The 15,669-nt window shown below is 37.3% G+C and overlaps 2 long non-coding RNA genes across 4 annotated transcripts in view; one reads left to right on the forward strand and one right to left on the reverse strand.

The window, feature by feature from the left end:
• Positions 1 to 6,380, forward strand: part of LOC136792630 (uncharacterized) — a 492,301-nt gene extending 485,921 nt beyond the window's left edge. For both annotated transcript variants that reach the window (XR_010836693.1, XR_010836691.1), the window contains one exon: positions 6,298 to 6,380. This is a non-coding gene — a long non-coding RNA (uncharacterized lncRNA). The remainder of the gene's footprint in view (positions 1 to 6,297) is intronic.
• The window catches only part of LOC136792628 (uncharacterized), a 205,846-nt gene extending 190,985 nt beyond the window's left edge, over positions 1 to 14,861 (reverse strand). For both annotated transcript variants that reach the window (XR_010836689.1, XR_010836688.1), the window contains exons 1-3: positions 14,541 to 14,861; positions 14,296 to 14,380; positions 11,812 to 11,949 (exon numbers count right to left, since the gene is read on the reverse strand). This is a non-coding gene — a long non-coding RNA (uncharacterized lncRNA). The remainder of the gene's footprint in view (positions 1 to 11,811; positions 11,950 to 14,295; positions 14,381 to 14,540) is intronic.
• Positions 14,862 to 15,669: the final 808 nt, after the last annotated feature.

A 15,669-nucleotide genomic window follows, 5' to 3' on the forward strand; every position in this document is an offset into this window, starting at 1 on the left:
ATTTACGATAGCCAGGACATGGAAGCAACCTAAGTGTCCATCAACAGATGAATGGATAAGGAAGATGTGGCACATATACACAATGGAATATTACTCAGCCATAAAAAGAAATGAAACTGAGTTATTTGTAATGAGGTGGATAGACCTGGAGTCTGTCATACAGAGTGAAGTAAGTCAGAAGGAGAAAAACAAATACCGTATGCTAACACATATATATGGAATCTAAAAAAAAAAAAAAAATGTCATGAAGAGATTAGTGGTAGGATGGGAATAAAACACAGACCTACTAGAGCATGGACTTGAGGATATGGGGAGGGGGAAGGGTAAGCTGTGACGATGTGAGAGAGTGGCAGGGACATATACACACTACCACATGTAAATTAGATAGCTAGTGGGAAGCTGCAGCAGAGCACAGGGAGTTCACCTCTGTGCTTTGTGACCACCTAGAGGGGTGGGATAGGGAGGGTGGGAGGGAGGGTGACACAAGAGGGAAGAGTTATGGGAACATATGTATATGTATAACTGATTCACTTTGTTGTAAAGGAGAAACTAACACACTATTGTAAAACAGTTATACTCAAATAAAGATGTTAAAAAAAAAAAGATGTAAGGACAAAATCAAATAAGCAATAAAAAACAAAAAAGCCACAACCACAGTTACCAATGTTTGCTCATTTGTATACTTGTTCTTTCCCATCTCTTTGTCATGCACACATACACATCCATACACACGCATACACACACAGATCTGATAGGTATATAAAAGGAAGCAAGGGATTAAACTGATACGAAATTCCATACTATAGGATGGCATTCACTTTACATTGGAGGGTTGCATATTTGATGCCAGTATTTTTATTAATACTTGGTACTTTAAAAGAAATAGCTAAATAGTTACACACATCATGTTGCCCATGAGATTTTGAAATAAGAGAAAGAAAAAAGAAAGAAAGAAGAAAGAAAGGAAGGAAGGAAGGAAGAAAAAGAAGAAATAAAGAAAGAAAGAAAGGAAGGAAGGAAGGGAGGGAGGGAGGGAGGGAGGAAGGGAGGGAGGAAGGAAGGAAGGAAGGAAAGAAAAGAAAAGAAAAGAAAGGAAAGAGGACAAGCAGAAGGGACCTGCGTTTTGCTTCCTAGTAAAGTTCAGTGAAGGTGGAAAAATTTCAGACAAAAATCCCCGAGTATTGTACCCAGGCAGACAGCATCTTCCACAATTTCATATTGGATCCAAGTAGACAGGACCTTCCAGGGTCACTGAACTCCTCCAACCTCCATGGCCCAGGAGCAGCTGATGATCTATGTGTGCACGAAAGGAGCAGGGAAGCACAGAAGGAGCTACCACCCTGGAAGCGGGCGTGCAGATGGGGCTCAAAAGGAGTTTGTGGGGTCTGTGGGAAGCAGGCATGGGGCAGTCCTGACCAGGTGTTGGGTGAACAGAGGCTGGATGACCTCTACACCAGACGTCTACACCCTCTGTGCCTGCTGTATAGCACAGGTGCTTGAGCAGCCTCAGGACTTAACTGAAACCCTAAGAAAATGGAAACTAAGATACCATTACTGCTTATCCAGAAAAAGGGATTTAGTGTATAAATTAATATGTTTAGGGAAACTAGTTTTATTTGTATCTGTGACATGACTACTGAATATGTATATGTATTCGTATACATACATATACCATGTCACACATATACTAAATATGTATTATGTGTGTATATACATACACACATATACACATGATACATATATGTATTTGAGTGAAGATATATTATGTATATGTGTGTATACATAGGTATATAAATATGTCTACACATTTTTATAGACTGAATGTTTGCACACATACATCCCCAATGTGATGATTTGGGGAGGTGACTAGGTCATAAGGATGGAGTCCTTGTGAATGGGATTAGTGCCTTTCTAAAAGAGACCTCTGAAAGTCTCTTGATTTTTCCACCACGTGTGGAGACAAGGAGAAGATGGCCATCTGTGCACCATATGCCAACTCCTGGATCTTAAACTTCCCAACCTCCAGAACTGTGAGAAATAAATATTTGTTGCTTAAGCCACCCAGTTTATGGAATTTTTGTAATAGCAACCCGAATGAACTAAGACATATATATTCCATATAATTTTCATTTTTAATTATGTATTCAAAAATTAAATGCTGAAAAATGTGAGATCAATTAATTAATTAATTTCCAAGGGACTATTAACACAAAATGAAAAATAAATAGTGATAATTATATTGCACAATCAGAAAACAGATGAGTCATAGAAATGTGTCCCTATTTAAGCAGAAAATATATGATATTGCTAAAATAACACTAAAAATGTCCAGGAAAAAAAATCCTATAATAAATTTGCATAAATTTTTGAAAAGATATTTTAAAGTGACTTCAAGAACATACTCTCTTTTAGAACAGTCTGCAATGACTTTAAAATAATAGAATTATATATAGACCCTAAAATATCTTTCTAAAATCTCAGCATTAAGAGAAAGAATGCAAAAATAAGCATCAAGTCCAATCCCTTCTTTTTATATATTTTTTCTTGGAATTATAATAATTTGTTTGCAACACAAGTATTAACTTGCATCAATTCTGCCTTAATCTGGTCACTGTCTATTTGCCAAATGATCCTGAGCTCAATGGTTTTCACTTGACCCTCATTAAAATGTCCCTGCTCACCTGTGTGTACCTAAGATCCCTTCGGCACAAACTTGAATCAATCACAACTCACCACTTTGGAACCCAGGGTTCTTATACGTGCTTGAGTCCATGTTTAAATCACATGTATCATCTAATCAATAAGACACTATCAAGGTAAAAGAATGTGACAGAGTCCTCAGAAGCGCAGGACCAGAGTCAGAGCCAAAGCTTTTCAGAGCTTGATTTATAGGCTTCCAACAGTCTTCTGATTGAAGAAAAGAGTATAGCCTCTCTGAGACTATAAGGATGCAAAACTAGAGAATTCTGAGTATTTAAGGATACTCATTGCGATATTCATCTGATTCTTAGAACTTTTTCCACAGAATTTAAAACTTCATGTTTGATGAGTCCATTTAATATGGGAGAGGGTTTTTTTTCCCCAAAAGTTACTGAAGTTTCCATCATTCATTCTGTATTTTCCTAATCCACTCATACTTCAATCTCTTAGATGATGACTTTGTTTGTATCTTACCTTCTCTATTTAAATACCTAATACCTTCTCATCTAAGCATATTCTCACATATAACTGGGTCTTGCTTCACTGAGCAAATAAGAGCAATCAGAAGAGAACATCCATAGGCTCTTAACATCACAATACCCACCTCCCAGGCTCGCCGTCCGAGAATCTTGCCATCAAACATGTTAATCCACATGCATTTTCCGCCACTGTCTACAATTAAGCTTGAACTCTAGATACCATATTCCCTCCCACTTTTCCAAGCATATAATTCTGGATTCTCATGCATTGTCAAATTTTCTCAGCCAACTGAATGATTATCTTTAGCAACAAGCATGTAATAATACCTCTGATCTCTTTCACAAAAGTCCTTTTATCTCCACATCTCCCTTCAGAAACTTCTCTACTTTCCTCCCATTCACTGCAAAACTTCCAAAGAGCGGGAACTGGACTCACTCGCTCTCATTTCTCTCCCCCTATCTTCTCTTTAATCCACTTCAACCCATTTTGCCCCCACCATTCCACAAACACTTATGAAAACATCTCCAGTGATGTTCACGTTGCTACATCAAACGGTATATTTGGCGTCTTCATCTTAGTTGACTTACAAGTAGCGTTTGAAGGCATGGTCCCTCAGTCCCCTCAGATACCCTTTTATAACTTGCATTCCAAAGTACCAATACTCTGATATTTTTGTTACCGTATCTCCATTGATCCTTCTAAGTCTTTTTGGCTTATTCGCCCTTTATTCCTATCCCTCAAACATTGGAATGTCCCAGACCTACTTTCCCATATAGCCTTATTCTATTGGTTACCTTATTCATTCTCACGGCCTTAATTTATATGCCAACAACTCCCAAATTTATATGTAATGCCTGGGTCTCTCCCTGGCTGACATATGCAGGAGTGCACTCAGCATCTCTACTAGGATGTATAAACATCAACTCAAAATTTTAACCACTGAATTAATCACCCCATTCCTCTGTCTCTCCAGTTAATAGTACTTCTATACCAGATGCTTAGACCAAAATGGTAATTGCATTCTCTTGTCTATATCATCAAACTATAACAATAATTCATCTTTTTATCCTCTCCTTTACTACCACACTAGACAAGGTTATGAACATCTTGTCTTTTATTTTAATAGTTTTCTAGCTAATATCCCTGCTTCCTTTCTTCCCTTCTTACAGTCTACTCTTAATACAGAAACTAGAGTGACCTTTTTATAACATGTCAGACTACGTCACTTCTCTGCTTAAAACCCTCCGTGGTTTTTCATCTCATTAAGAGTAAGAGCCAAGTCTTCATATGGCACATAAAGCCCTGAGTTCCTGAACCTTCCTAATCCCTTGACTCACCAGCTACTACGTACCCCTTGCTCACTCTCCAGCTGCACAGAATTCTTTGTTCCCTTGAACCTGGATGCATGCCTCCCAGATAATCTGCACACCTGTTCCCTCATTTCCGTTAGGTCTTTGCCCACAAGCCACCACTGCGATGAAATCTAATATACCAACCTATTTATAGCAGAAAAACTGAACCTCTGCCCTTCCTGTATTCCTGTTTTACAGTTCTCAGTAGAAATGATCATCACTTGAAATGTATCATAATTACATATTTACTTTATGAGGCACTCTCTTGCCTCAATAGACAGTGAGCTTCATGAGGTCATGGAACATTTACTGCATGAAAGAATAAAAAGCAGTTGTTAGAATGATGGTGCATTTTACAGTTAAGAGCACTTCAGAATAGAAGGAAATATAATAATTATTATGTCTCAAGTGTAGACTTTAGAGATTATTTTTGAACAATTTAGGAACTTGATCGAAAATATTCACATTATAGTACAAATAGTTCTTCTTTTAAATAACTGCCTCTAATCTCAGCTAAGCCCTCAATGACATTCAAAAATATATCTTAGGACCCTGGTCACATCTCCATTCTTTTCCCCAGAGCAGCTATTCTTAATACTGGTCCTGTTAATTCACTTCTATTTTCTAAGTCACCTCACTCTCAGTAGGTGATCTTGGCTTGTACTTCAAAAAGAAAACAGTCATTAAAACTGAACACAGCCTGGCAGCCTGAGGCTCTGCCTCGTCAGGAAGTTGTTTTGAGCTGGTAAAGTCAGCAGGGTGGGAGGGAAGCATGGATAAGAGACAGAGTTGTTTTTTTCCTTCTAGTTATACTTAATGGAAGTATAACACCTGTCATCCCCACAATTTCCGACAATCCTTTCTTCCTTCACACTATCCATATTGCTTCACGGGTATTTATTATATACTTTGGATTATCCTCCAATTATGTCTTTTCTATTTTGTTGTTCAAATTTTCCAGGTTTGGCCATCGGTCATGTGGCCCTGTGACCTATGACCTTTCATTTTATCCTGTGCCCTGTTGACATTAGGATAGATTTTGTTAGCACTTTCTTCCTTTTTGGCACTACAAGATGCTCCAGGTTTATCTTGTATATTCCTACACCAGTCCTAGAATCAGCCATATCTTGAAGGAGTCCTAATTCCTTTTCAGGGAGAGAGCTACCATAAACCAAGATCTGGGTGATCCCAGCTGACAGAGCAAGGAAATATATGTGTGTACTAACCTGTGTACATATTATTATCTATAAATGTGTCTATATGTAACCATCTGTGTGTGTATTAAGCAAAACATGACATCACACTGCTGTATCCAGCTGTAATCCACAACCATACGGGTCATTGTGGCCTCCTCCCTGGCTTACCTGTTATCTCCCACTCCAACACTGAGAACTCTGGTTTCTACCATCCTTCATCTGTTTACATAATTGTTCAATTTCAGAATACATGTATAGCAGTTTAAGAATTCTATCCATGCCCCAGTGGGAAACAACTTTGCCAAGTGGAATTATTATGTAACCTCCAAAAATGCCTCTATGACTCAGTTTTCCCCTCTATAAAATGGAATAACAACCGTATCTACCTCATAGGATAATTACAAGTGTTAAAAGGTAAATATATATAAAGTACTCAGTTTGGTGCCTGTCACATATCAAGTGTCCTGTAGTTATTGGCATTTGTTGTCTTGTTACTATTAAGTATTAATAGCATGTGTGTCTTCTAGCTCTGACTCTGCTGCATTTTACCATATTAAAACTTTTTAAAGATACAGGTATCTTGGACTTCCCTGGTGGTGCAGTGGTTAAGAATCTGCCTGCCAATGCAGGGGACACAGATTTGAGCCCTGGCCCGGGAAGATCCCACATGCCGTGGAGCAACTAAGCCCGTGTGCCACAACTACTGAGCCCACGTGCCACAACTACTGAAGCCTGTATGCCTAGAGACAGTGCTTTGCAATGAGAAGCCACCGCAATGAGAAGCCCACACACCGCAACGGTAGCCACCACTCACCACAACTAGAGAAAGCCTGCACACAGCAACGAAGACCCAACACAGTAAAAAATAAATATATATTGATTAATTAATTTTTAAAAAGATACAGGTATCTTTATTGTTAAAAATGTGGACAATATACAATGGTCTTTCAAAGTTGATGTAAAAGAAAAGAGCTTACTTACGTAAGAAAACTGTATATCCTATAGGTCAATTATAAAGTTGTGTGTCCATACCTATACATTTTAAGATATTTTAGTAATTGATAAAATTGCTATACTGGGGGGATAATTCAGCCCTATTTTTTAGAACAGTTGTATTCCTTTAAATAAAATCAATGTCCAGTCAAGTAAACATGCCAGGTATGGTTGAGTCAATATTCCTTTCCTTTGACCTAGTTTTCCTCTAGCTATCCTATTTATTTTATTCATGTGATAGACATAACATTAAAGATGAGATACTGTAGGAAGGAACACTTACATCCTCTCTTGTTATTTCTTTCTGGAGGATGGTTCTTTCTTAAGCCTTCCTAAGCTCATCTCAGCCTTTATTCCTCCCCTGGATGTAACATGTTACCTGGTTGTTTCTTCAAAGTCAAGAGTCCCCTTCTTGGGTGAGTGGAGTTAATTCCTCCATAGTCCTGAGCTCCCAGGGGGATTGTCTGATCTGTTTCTGCATCTCATCCCACAAGGACCAAGATGTAAGTGGGTGAGATGTAACAGCTTTGTAAACTTTCTTCCCCCTGGCTTGTCTTTACCTGACTCTTCTGGTGGGCAGGAGAGAGCAAGGACACTCTGACCAACACACATAGAGCTCATGTTCAGCAGGTATGGCCCTTGTGGCCTTGCAGCTGTTAAGCTTGGATGCTACTATTCTAAATGTTCTAAGCCTTAGCCGTGTAGTTGTTAAGTATTTCAAGTATCAGAAGAGTGATTATTTTCATTCTCTATTTACTATTTAGTGTGTTTGTTTCTTAGTCAGCCATTAATTCATACCTCAGAGAAATGTGCTATTTGTTGGCTCCATTGCAAAACCTCAGGGCTGCCAGGCTACACTAATCTGGGGATTACCATTCATATTGTCTTCGATGATAAATGCACCCCCTGAGCACAAGTATGCAACATACCAACAAAACATCTTAAATGAAAAATTACCTGGTTTTTAGTAGAAATGAGTATAGTGAATTGCTCTTTAGAGATTTAAGAATTCTTTCATAAATCCACAATGAATTCTGAACATTTATGTCCATTCTTCTTGCCCATATTTTTGTCTTAAGAAAAATTATGTTACATAGAAATAAACAACTGAAGGTGCTCAAACACACTCACACACAGACGCACACACACACAATATAGCTCTTCAAACCACAATTATTCACTTCAAGACAGCAGGTGTTAAAAATACTGGGATGTGATAAATCAGGTCTCCTGTTCTGTTCCCTGAGTTTTGTAGGATCTTGACTTGTTGACATTTGAGAAAGGAAAGGAAATCGTTGTATCTGCATCTTGCTTCCTATTAAGCTTGTATCTGCTCTCCATCGCAAACACCACACTCCCAACCGACAAAGACAAGGGGCTTGTGCTCTTAACAGATGGTCTTTTCATAATCACCCCACCCCAATTGTTTTTAACTGGTTTTGTTTGTCTTCAAAGCTGTCTTACACACCTGTTTTAGTTCTGTATAATCTTTACAAAAATATCAGGAGTAGTGAAGTCAGAAAGCATATGGCATGAATTTTCCCAGGTTCTATACACTATAGAAAAGACTCTTGCTATAGAAACACACACACACATACAGTGCAGTCTCTGTTCTCAGGAAATCTGTTGTCTAGTTATAATTACTGACCACACAGCACAACATGCTTAAAAGCTCTATTAGATGGAGGAAGCAGAAAAAGAATCAAGAATTAATTCTCTCTAATGGAATATCACCTAGTTCTGCTTTGCTCATTGTTGCATGTCAACTTTGCAGATCCATATGACCAGAGTAAAGGTGACAAGCCTGTACTCTTAAAGGAAGTTTTAAAAAGTAATTGACTCATTAAAGTGATTTAAGAACCAATATATGAAATTTATATTAGAAATATATATGTGTGTGTGTGTGTATATATATATATATATATATATATATGCATACACACACACACACACACACACATACGTGTGTATTCATGGCTGTATTCAATCAGCCTATCAGTTCTTACCAGATTATTCCTCACACTCCTAGTTGATTGATACCAACAAACCATTAGATAGATAGAGAGAAAGTAGGCAGGTAGCTAGCTAGCTAGCTAGCTAGATGATAGATAGATGAAGCAAAACAAACCAGTAGAAACCCTAAAAGATTCCACAAAGAGGGAAAAACAGAAACCTCCATAATATCTTGTGTTTGTGATATAAAAGACTGTAATTAGACTTCAGCTAAGAGGCTGTAAAAGGAAACTGATCACTAACTCGAATAATGTGGTAAACTATAACTGTCCTTAAGGTTGAATAACAGCCCTCATCTTGCTGTGCTCAATGGTGCAGGGCCTCACGGGGGACCTGAGAATCAGACTGCAGTCAACCTTCCCATCCTGAACCACACAGAAGGTGGAGAATAAAGTGGTACCTTACAGGCCCTGAGAACAGACACATGCTTCTTCCCAGGCAGTGTCTGGCTTTCCCTGAGCAGTGCTCCTACAACTGGAATGTGATCACCTGAGGATCTTATGATGCAGGTTCTTGTTTACCTTTGTCTAGGGAAAAGTCAGATAACTTCATTCCAGCAAAATCCTGGGAGATGCTGAGGCCAGTTGTCTATAGGAAAGTTTGAGGCTCTGGGAAATTTCTCTCAGGTAGGAAGGGTAGGTTTGTAAATAAACAAATTGGCTCCACGCCCCTGTAGCTGGAACCTTTGCAAGAGAAACAGTGAGGGGACAAACTGTCTCCATTCCAAGTGTATCCACATCCAGATAAAATCCTTTACTGAAGAAGCAACCAAATCCCCAAAATGAAGTATAGCGTAAAATCTTTAAAAGTGTAAAAATTTTTCATGAACTTCATAATTTTCAAGAAAAAAATAGCGATCTCTCACTTTTGAAAATGCCTTGCAGGATCCCTCTTTTAGGGTTCTCATTCTTTTGTCCCCTCTGTCTCTCCCTTCCCCTCCCCTTACTGTCTTTCTCTACATTTCCTTACTTTGAATTTCCTTCATTTACCCACTCTGGGTCACACAAATTCCAAGAGCTTAGTTTATTTCTGCAATTTTTCAGTAAATTTGAAATTATTTCCAAACAAACAGCTTTTATATATGTATATATGCTTAGATTTACTTTTGGAGAGTAAAATCAGTTTTACATATCAAACTGATTGTTCTATTTACCGTTGGCAATATTTCCTGCGGGGAGCAAGCGATTTACTTAAGCTTTTAATTAGTATTGCTCTTATAAAAGTAGTTTTGCCCTAATTTCCTTCTTCCCTGGGACATGTTGACAGTTACTAGTGTTGATGTTTTTGGAAGTAGGTTAATTTCTTAAAGTTATGCTTTACTCATGTTTATAAGATACAGTTTTTATAAAATATGTATTTTGCCTATTATTGATCTTTTCAATCCTTGTTACTTTTTAATGTGGTAAATAAGAAAACAATTCATTTATTTCACTTTCTTTTTCTTTTGCTACTTTCAGTGTAAAAATAAGCCAACTAAAAATTTTAAATGTCAAATCATCCATTGACAGTAATTTTAACTTAAATGCCATCTTAAACTTCTTCATATTCTTTTGGGTTTGGAATTAAAAATAGATTCTGGCTTAATAATCCAGTTTTTCTAAAATTCCTCAATTCAAAAACATTTAAAATAATCTTGGTTCTAACTATTATAAAACCCCAAGCTAGTGTTGATGCTCTGTTAGCAATAAAGTTGAATATAAAATATTTTTTCCAAAAGAAGTGTAAAAGCAAATCACTTTGAAGGGAGAAATTTGAAAGGATCGTTAATAGCTTTATAAACACCTCCAAAATGTTAGAAGCACTGCAAAGAGAGTTTAATAGTTGGGCTGGGAAAGAGAAAAACAGAGGGGATGTTACAATGCAAAAGGGAATTGTTAAATTTCTTTCCATGGCCGTCAGTGCAAATACTCCTTGAAAATAAGCAAATCAATCTACAGATGTGCGCTGTACGCTATGCCACAAAAATGGAGATAGATCAGAAGCTGGAATCAATTGTCTACAGAAGTTTGTAGTTTTGTTCCTTTATATAGGATTTTTAAAAAATATGCACTTAAAAATGTCAGATTAACTCTTATATAATTTAGTTCCAGTGGCAAGTACATATTCGTTTATTTGCTTGTTTGTTTAAATGGTATCGACTGACAGTTATAATCATACTTTTTCATGTAAATTTGTTCTAGGAAGTTCATGAAAACAAATTATTTTAGTCACACATTAGTAAAATGAGTGATTTGAATTCTTCAGTTTTACATAGGTTTTTAATTCATTCGTTTGCTTGTTTGTTTTTGAGAACTATGAATCCAAGTTGGAAATAAGTTCATATTGTTATTTTAATTAAATATAGATGAAGGATATTAAGTAGATTTATATGTTGATTCACAGTCATGCAACTAAAGTAGGTTTAAATGGTCATTAGTCATATAGATTTTCTAAAATTGTATTAGAAATTCTAGTTTATATCCTGATTTCATGGCAATGGATTGTATAATGACCATATTCATTAATTTATAATGAGTTTTTATTATATGTAGATTTTTTAATATATTATATTTAATCCTGATAAGCACTATAAGAGGAAGGTATTTCTTTTCATCCCAATATATTCTCATCTTTTAAAAAAATTCTGTGCACAAACTCAACTGAAATATTTTTAGCTCTTATGTATACTTCAAGCTCCCACACTTGTACTCATTTCTCAGATTGAGATATTATCTCCTACTCAAATTCTAATCTGATTATCTTTTTTCATCCTTGGAAGTCTCAGCTTTAATATACGTTTTTTATGAAAATATTCCTTTTCCTCAATAAACTAGTTCACTTGCCACTGCACTAAGCTTGCACATTACTTTCTACATTTCCCTCATATTGCTTATTTGGAATCTGAATCTTCCTCCAAGCCTAATTCTACGAAGCCACAGGTGTTAACTCTTCTGCTTATTCATGTACCACAGGGTTCATTACGCTGTCTCGTGCATAACATGACTCACTAAGAATATTTTGTGTGTCAGTCGTAGGATTCCCATTAACACTGAAAAAAACTAAAGCTCCAGGCAAAAAGTGAGCAAGAGAAGTCCTACCGTCAATACGGAGCAGCACTGGGATTCCAAGCAAAACTGTTTTCCTTTCAATCTCATGTTGTCTTCAACAGCAGAGCTGCCCTTGGCGTAGCCTCATGGTTAGCTTACGAACACAGAAGTACCCTCTGACCTAAAGTTCTGGAAAGAGATAATTTAGAAGAAGATTAGCATCTGATGCATTCAGACTCTAATATCCAAGGTTAGGCATATGCTGTTTATTGGTAATAATGGAAAGGACAGGACATTACAAGAGTTAATTTGATGTTGGATTGGATGTGAACACCCAACAGGAACATTTTGGAATATATAGTATGGTTTCCATTTGATAAGTAAAGTGTAATAATAGTCAAATCAATACAGAAGAAAGAAATAATGAGACAAAGTGTGTTAAACATATATTAAAATACTCTTGCCATATATTAAAATATGCTTTATGGACTTTGTACCTTGTAGGTACTATATTCACTACCCCGCTGCTTTTCCAAGGTAATTCCTGCATTTTTACATCCAGAAACAAATACTGCGAAAACTCCAGATTTTTACCCTTTGCAATAGTAATTTCTTTACCAGACCACAGTAACAAAATACACATGGAATTACTTTCAAGCATATTTATCTATTTTCTAATTTATCTATTTTCCTCTTTGTTTAAGCAGGTCTCAACCAATTATAATATAGTCTGCATTTACATTTTAAAAATGGTCATAAAAAAGTGCTGATTTAAAGAACTTTATCATCTTCTTCCATCAGGTGCTTTACTAAGACTGATTGTATTTTTGCCTGATAAACTTTGATCTTCCACATAGAATTTTAATGCAAGGGACTAATGAAACTGAAGTGCTTTAGAGGTCTTTTGACTCCCTTTCCTTGGAAACTAGGAAAGATACTGACCCGAACTTCACGCGTTCTGTGGTTTGTCATTTATTAAAATTCCGAATCTCAAGGCCTATGAGTACTATAAACTCAAAGAAGTTGTTTTCAATTACTGTTAGGATGATATTGATGATGATGATCAAGGAGAATTAAACAAATACCTCCTCTAGCGACTGCATAAAATCATAAATACTGCAAACCTCTTTGAGCTCATCTTACTAGATGTAGGGCAGAAAGCAATATGACACTGTATCACTGGGACAGAGCACACTTGTCCAGGCTACTTTCCTCATGTTGGGCTCTACCATCAGGTCTCTTCTTAAAGGACATAAAATAAACTATTTGTCACTTAAAAAGTCAACAGAAATGCACTATTCAAACACTTATTGCCCAACTAAGATTTAATGTACCTCTCAAATCCTAATCCTAAGGACCCTTAGTTAGATTCAGCATTATTTCCTGCCCCACTCCATTCACATCCATACCCCTACCATCCACAACATCTCTCCTTATGCAATATTTAAAGGAGAGAGGGAAAAAGCAGAGGACTGCAGATCTGATCTTTGAGTTGAGAAGAGCAGTGTAGTTTGAAAAATCTTCCCCAAATGAGCTTCTAATTCACTTGCAGGATGATGTGCAGGTGGTGAGATAGGATTGGCCAGTCCCGTTCCACCTCAGAATAAAAATCTTGGTTATATTTGTTAATATAGTACAGTTCAATAATGGTTGAAATACATGTATGATCTCATTAACACCCATTACTTCCTTGTTTCCATGAAACTGTACAGGTTTTATAGTGATTTGCAGTTTTTGAGCAAAACACAGATTGACAAACTATCTTTTTTAAAAAAAGTCAAATAATGAAAGCTTCTGTTTTCTTTTTTGTGTACAAAGTTCAAATTCTAAAATATAGTGGATCAAAAGCAGAAAATTTTTTTCACAACTCATTACAGATTCATAACTCTTACTGCTTCAAGAAAAAAATTAAAGACAAGGGTAATATAAGTTTCTGTATCCTTATAGCCTTGAATTCATTTCTCTCTTTTTTCTCCCAGAACATATCTAGTAATAGTGACACTGAATTCCCAGGGGAAAATATCTTAATTTTTTAGATGGAAGCCCTTTAGGCATGCTTAATAAAGAGGCAGGTTTTAAATTTTTTTTCTATTCTTTAACTAATTGCCTCAACAATCCAACTCAGTTTTATAATAGTAATGTAGATATTTTTAGTTAGCCATCTTTATTTCTTCTGCCTACTGATATGTATTTCTAATATGGTTTCTTTATTTTTATTTTCTAAATCAAGCTTTAAGTTACACACTAACTCATTACACTCCTTCATTTTTCACAAATTCTATCATAAAAGTATAAATGAGGCAGGAGACAGATGGGCCCTCAGGGCAAACCATTTGAGTTCGTTCCTTGTGGACCGATACTCGGAGACCCGAATAAATAACAGGACAATTGAGAGAGGAGGTGGGCCCTGCCCAGATAGAAGATAAGAGGCCACATATTCCTCATTCTCGAAGTCAGGAGACCTCCCGGATTGCACATGCGCAGAAAGGCTTGTTGGAGGTCAAAGAGGAGTGATGCCAGCAAACGCACACTTACCAGAGGCCTCTTCGGTGGAATCCATCTTGGCTAAGAGATGCGCACGCACACATGGGAAGATCCTGAGATACACCAAACGCGGGCTCTGAACCAGGCAAAGAAAAATGATTGGACAAAGGAAACACGTAAGAACTGCCCCATATAAGTGATTTAAACTGCTGCGAAGGCACGACTCTCTCTCTGAGCCTGCCCGTGTGTCTACCCACACGTACCATACTCCTTTTTTCTCTTAATAAATACATTACCTGTTTCACTACTTTGTCTTTGCGGAAATTCTTTTTCTGCAAAGCCGGAGAGCCAGGGCCTTGTCACTGACCACTGGTCTAGTGGCTAGGATTCAGTGCTCTCACTGCCGTGACCCGACCTCAGTCACTGGCCGGGAACCGAAACTCTGCTTCAAGCCGCTGCAGGCCGAGGCCACCCAAGAGCATAAATATCCTGTTCTGGGGCTTCCCTGGTGGCTCAGTGGTTGAGAGTCCGCCTGCCAATGCAGGTGACACGGGTTCGTGCCCCCCGCCCCTGGTCCGGGAGGATCCCACAAGCCGCGGAGCGGCTGGGCCCGTGAGCCATGGCCGCCGAGCATGCGCGTCCGGAGCCTGTGCGCCGCAATGGGAGGGGCCACAACAGAGAGAGGCCTGCGTACCGGAAAAAAAAAAAAAAAATCCTGTTCTATTACATTTGAGATCTTTCTAAGTAAACTAATTGTACATCTCATAATTAATATAAAAGGTGAACCAATCATTAACAAAAAAATACTGCATTTGAGGTGGAAATAATTATAGCCCAACTCTGCAATCTTTTTTGTGAAAAAACTAGTGTAAAACAGAAAATGTTGTTGAGTTAGTCTTTGTTAGACCAGAGCTGTAGTTCAGTCTTTTTGTCTCCAAATACAATCTCCCGAGCATTAATTTAAACAGAACAATAAATTCAAATTTAGCTGAAATGCTGATTTCTCCTTTATCTAGCTAGATAATTATGGCTTTCTTTGTTTGTCTTCCTATGTCGAAAATCGTGTTTCTCATATTTCTTTGTAAGAACAATCTCATGCAAATAACTCTGGTGCATCCTAAAACTGTCCAATATATTATCATTTATCCAGCAGACGATATAAATAGCAGATAAACATTAAATTTTCTAGTCTTTCCTACCAAACTACATCAGCCAGCAATTACTTCAGATCTTAAATATCCTGATCTTCATTTATTTACCAGAGTCTGTCTCCTAAGCACCTTGGTATGTGAGATGAATGCAAATTGCACCAGGACTAATGATCACACTCTCTTCTCTTCTGCTGTCTGAAGATGATTTGATACACACTGCTATGAGACTGGCTCCTGAACAGCGTGTCTGAATGATGTGACCTGTCAATTTTCC

Source organism: Kogia breviceps, chromosome 15 (genome assembly GCF_026419965.1).
Source record: "Kogia breviceps isolate mKogBre1 chromosome 15, mKogBre1 haplotype 1, whole genome shotgun sequence".
In the NCBI taxonomy this organism is placed as follows: Eukaryota; Metazoa; Chordata; class Mammalia; order Artiodactyla; family Physeteridae; genus Kogia; species Kogia breviceps.